Below are 6,024 nucleotides of genomic sequence, written 5' to 3' on the forward strand. Positions count from 1 at the left end.
TAACTAATCACACAGAATTACATATACACAGATTGAATCATACCTTGATTACAAATTATGTCATAAAGGAAAACGTCCCTAGCGGATGGAACAGATATGACAGCTGGTTACACAAAGAAAAGGGGTCTGAGTTTGAGTGAAAGAGCGGGAAGACTGAAGAACAAAGGGAGAAGCGATGTCTCTATTGGGCCGTAGGCAGCTACTCTATCGTAAATGCAGAATCTTATGCATTCTATATTACCGCCTATTTGGAAAAGGAAAATGCAATAAGTATTTACTCTGAGCTGCGCTTCAATAGGTTGGTGGTAGATGGAAGGCCATGTTGCCCAACAGAGTCATTTGTCCTTTGAAGAGTGTCTCTGGTGGTGAACGGGAAACGTTGTAGTGTCGTCGTTGTGTGGTAGACGGGATACTCTGTCTGTCCTCTCCTAGCCCACGTTTACAGCTGCCTCAGCTAACTCAACGGCTAGGAGGTATCACTTCTGTAGCGAATAAGTGTTCAAAGTTCATACCATTCGCAACCAAAGCTCACGCTGAGGTTGGCTTCGTTCTGTAGTTATTATCTGAATCCTTCTGACATCGGACTGTAGTCCTAATGTACCCGGAACAGATGTTACATTTTCATCAAGGGAGATGAGATATATAGTGGAGGGAAGGGTGTGTTTCATAGTTTATAACCAATGTCTCTTCACAGGGGCGGTCCACTGATTGAGCAGAGCCCTAACCTTATGAAAACCCAAATCTCTCATTTGGAAGCTAAAATTACATTTAATCTTTTCACAAATAATTTTATATTTAAACATTTGAATTGCACAACAATTCCATGTGAATCTGATAACTATAATGTGTATACTTTCCCAGATACAGATTAGGTCGTCCTGTCATCAATCATAATGTCTCAGATGACAACCGAACTGACATCATATTCATTAAGTACCAACGCATATTTTCAACTGGTTCTATTACCGAAATATGGATCCTTTCCCTCCACTTATTTGATGTTCCCAGACTCTCTATGTGTAACAAAGGCTATTCAAGAGTCCCTCTGTAGAGTCAAGAGAGAGGGAAGGGAGAAAGGTATTTATGGGGAGGGTCATAAACCTTACCCACAGGCCAACATGATGACATTGTACAACCTTCAATGTTATATCATAATTTCTTAAAATTCTGGCAAATTAGTTCGCAACGAGCCAGGCAGCCCAAACTGTTGCATATACCCTGACTCTGCGTGCAATGAACGCAAGAGAAGTGGCACAATTTCACCTGGTTAATATTGCCTGATAACCTGGATTTCTTTTAGCTAAATATGCAGGTTTAAAAATATATACTTCTGTGTATTGATTTTAAGAAAGGCATTGATGTTTATGGTTAGGTACAGTCGTGCAACGATTGTGCTTTTTTCGCAAATATGCTTTTGTTAAATCATCCCCCGTTTAGCGAAGTTGGCTGTCTTTGTTAGGAAGAAATAGTCTTCACACAGTTCGCAACGAGCCAGGCGGCCCAAACTGCTGCATATACTCTGACTCTGTTGCAAGAGAAGTGACACAATTTACCTAGTTAAAATAAATTCATGTTAGCAGGCAATATTAACTAAATATGCAGGTTTAAAAATATATAGTAGTGTATTGATTTTTAGAAAGGCATTGATGTTTATGGTTAGGTACACGTTGGAGCAACAGTCCTTTTTCACAAATGCGCACCGCATCGATTATATGCAATGCAGGACACACTAGATAAACTAGTAATATCATCAACCATGTGTAGTAACTAGTGATTATGATTGATTGATTGTTTTTTATAAGATAAGTTTAATGCTAGCTAGCAACTTACCTTGGCTTCTTACTGAATTCGCGTAACAGGCAGTCTCCTCGTGGAGTGCAATGAGAGGCAGGTGGTTAGAGCATTGGACTAGTTAACTGTAAGGTTGCAAGATTGAATCCCCGAGCTGACAAGGTAAAAATCTGTCGTTGTGCCCCTGAACAAGGCAGTTAACCCACCGTTCCTAGGCCGTCATTGAAAATAATAATGTGTTCTTAACTGACTTGCCTAGTTAATAAAGGTGTAAATATATATATATATATATATATATATATATATATATATATATAAAATAAAATAAATCAGCCAAATCGGTGTCCAAAAATACAGATTTCCGATTGTTATGAAAACTTGAAATCGGCACTAATTAATCGCCCATTCCGATTAATCGGTCGACCTCTATATGACAAAGTGAGTAATCAGTTGTAAAAGGGTTCATTTTGGAAATGATAGGACCAGAGTTTTTCTAACCAGGTCACATAGTAATAAAAAAACTCCTGAAAAAACTCCTGGCCCTAGGGAGAGTGAAAACTCTGTCTGAACTACTTGATGTACTTGTTCATATGTATAACATTTTAAAACAAGACTAACAGGGGTTTCCATTACACAGACACAACTGCGATTAGACAATAGAACTAACAGGGCTGCATCATAGGCCTATATAAATCTGTAATAAAACAATTACTGGTGCATTAACACAGTTTAATCTACTGTACCAGTCAAAAGTTTGGACACACCTACTCATTCCAGGGTTTTTCTTTATTCTTACTATTTTCTAAATTGTAGAATAATAGTGAAGACAAAACTATGAAATAACACATATGGAATCATGTAGTAACCAAAAAAGGGTTCAACAAATCAAAATATATTTTAGATTTGAGATTCTTCAAAGTAGCCTCCCTTTGCCTTGATAACAGATTTGCACACACTTGGCATTCTCTCAAGCAGCTTCATGAGGTTTTCACCTGGAATTGGGAGGTGAGAATTGTCTGTTAATTGAATGATTAGAATATTCCGCCCTGAAACATATAATTGTATGGAATTGATTAGAATGTATAAAATCATAATCAATAAATGTGTAGTCCTAGTCAGAATTAGGGTAAAACAATATGCCTTTATGGTATTTTAAACAGACTGTCTGAGCTTGGTGCCGACCTGACTAGAGATTTGGGAGAGAACGGGGAGTACGTCTCAAGGACAAAGTCCCTATCTCTGTCGGCTGGGAAGTGAGACAGACAGTGTGTGCGTAGCAGGACATGTGTGTGTGTCTGTTTGTGTGCATGTGTGTGTGGGTATGTGTGTATGTGCATCTGTTTGTGTGTGTGTGTGTGCGTATGGCTGTGTGAATGTGTGGGCGTGAGAAGTCAGTATAAAATGAATTGTTTTGTATTCTTGACTTCAGAACGTTCCGTGAATAAACCTTTTTGACTATTTAGCTGGGCCTCCGTCTGTTTCATTCAACCTGTATCTTACAAATTCTGGTTTGCAGACTGAGAGTAATATAATTACATTTGGTGCTGTACCCGGAGAACATAATTCTCTTATTAGGAATACATTTCAATTAACAGGTGTATCTTGTTAAAAGTTAATTTGTGGAATTGCTTTCCTTCTTAATGCATTTGAGCCAATCAGTTGTGTTGTGACATGGTAGGGTTGGTTAACAGAATATAGCCCTATTTGGTAAAAGACCAAGTCCATATTATGGCAAGAACAGCTCAAATAAGCAAAGAGAAACTACAGTCCATCATTACTTTAAGACATGAAGGTCAGTCAATGCGGAACGTTTCAAGAACTTTGAAAGTTTCTTGAAGTGCAGGTGCAAAAACCACAAAGCACTATGATGAAACTGTCTCTCATAAGGACGGCCACAGGGATGGAAGACACAGAGTTACCTCTGCTGCAGAGCATAAGTTAATTTGAGTTTTCAACCTCAGAAATTGCAGCCCAAATAAATGCTTTACAGAGTTCTGGTAACAGACACATCTCATCATCAACTGTTAAGAGGAGACTGAATAAATCAGGCCTTTGTGGTCAAATTGCTGCAAAGAAACCGCTACTAAAGGACACCAATAATAAGAAGAGACTTGCTTCGGCAAAGAAACACAAGCAATGGACATTAGACAGGTGGAAATCTGTCATTTGGTCGGATGAGTTTATTTTTCCAACCGCCGTGTCTTTGTGGGATGCAGAGTAGGTGAACGGACAATCTCTGCATGTGTGGTTCCCACTGTGAATCATGGAGGAAGAGGTGTGATGGTGTGGGAGTGCTTTGCTGGTGACACATTCATTTAGAATTTAAGGCACACTTAAGCAGCATGGCTACCACAGCATTCTTCAGTGATACGCCATTCCATCTGGTTTGCGCTTAGTGGGACTATCATTTATTTTTCAACAGGACAATGACCCAACACACCTCCTTGACTGGTACTGTATGTCATCACTTTTAGTTGATTTAATTTTTCCTGTCAATCATTTTTGATTGAAAAGGCCTAGGTAGCCTAGCCAACCAAAGTTTGAATGCAATACAATGCACACGCATATAGTCGGACAGGAATTCGACCATAGGCCATAGGCTACTAATTGTGCGCACGTTGACCAATCACGAGGCAACATGTTTGCTACCCCATCGTGGATTTGAGTGAAAGTGGTCAGGTGCTTCAGTCAAGTTGCGGTACAGAAACTTGGAGCTGTGTTCATGGGTTCTTGTCAAACAATTGGCTTTTTTCTGAGTTGGTTTGGTCTAAAGCCTGCTGTACTTTCACCTTTTCTGTTGGTTTCTCCTACAGGTTCTCTGCTGCTGTTGGTGAATAACTATGGCAGCTCTCCTGACAAAGACTTCATCCCACATACTGCACTGGGGGTGCTGCTGCTCATCATCGCTTCCCTTTTGGCATACTCTGGTAGCCTACCTACTGTTTATTACTCATATAAATGTTAACCATACTCTGTTACCCTTTCTATGTGCACTATTTCTATGCTTCCATTTCTTGAGTTTTGTTGTTGCGTCTCTTTCTTTCGGTTTTGTTCACCAGCGTCAAACAGCTTTAAATGCAATATATATTCACAGTGGTTTAGATGGTACAATGATTCTCTACACTATACATTTCTTGTTTTGTCATATAAACAAATATTAGGTGAACAATTTGAATTCTAGCATCCAGGAAATGGCGGAGCACCATTAACTATGCGAACGTGGACTAAGACATGCATTCATGATTTCATTGTATTGACTTTGTGTTTGAACGTGGTATCAGCCAGAGATCAATAAATGTTTTTCCCTCCCTCCCTCCCTCCCTCCCTCCCTCCCTCCCTCCCTCCCTCCCTCCCTCCCTCCCTCCCACTAGGGGTGCGTCGCAGCCTGTCCCAGTCCCAGTTGTTCTCCAGTGTGTGTCTGACCGTGTCAGCCTTGTGGTGTGGGTCTGGACTGGTCTACCTGCTCGTTGGGGAGGGGTTGGTGGGGACTACAGAGCTGAGGTCCTCTTTGGTCCCTGGCCTAGCAGCCTTCACCCTGGCCTTCCTCATACTGGCTACAGTATCTGTCCTCCAGAGAGAGGTGTGTGTAATTATCTACAGTATCTATCGTATCTATCTACATATATATCTACAGATGTACACTCTTAATTTGACCAGTTTTGTTGCAGGGAAATAATTCTGCAGCAACAGGATTTGAACATTTAGTCCATTTAAACAATTCCGCCGATGTACTGTTCCTCTATCGGTGGTTAGGCTATTAGCTGGCCAACATTAGGCTGCATGAAAAGTGCATTATTGTTTGTTTTTCTCAATCGCTTTGGCTCATTTTTTTAAACAGTCTTAAAATTCTCTGAACTCTAAGTGCAATTGTCACCACTGTTTTATGGGACATCACAACTCTATTGCATGTCTGCAAAATGTAGTAACTCACCCAAAATATTTAACTCATGCTTCAAAACCTAGTTATTGTGACAGTGAATTGACCAATGCCACCAAAATTAAAAGTTTTGTCATTGTGTGAGCCGTACTGGTCAAAATGTTTCAATATTTTTTCACCATAGCAGTCAACCCTGGAAACGTTTGTTATGTACAAATTTCAGTTTTGTTCAACTTTTTGGTTGACACTGACTGCTTACTGTGCTATACCAGAAGGTCAGTTTCGTCTAGCTGAATGCTATTGTGTATCACACTGAGCGTTTTAGATATCAATTTCAACAGTAAGGAAAAGTTTAC

Source organism: Oncorhynchus nerka, linkage group LG11 (assembly GCF_034236695.1).
Source record: "Oncorhynchus nerka isolate Pitt River linkage group LG11, Oner_Uvic_2.0, whole genome shotgun sequence".
Taxonomy (NCBI): domain Eukaryota; kingdom Metazoa; phylum Chordata; class Actinopteri; order Salmoniformes; family Salmonidae; genus Oncorhynchus; species Oncorhynchus nerka.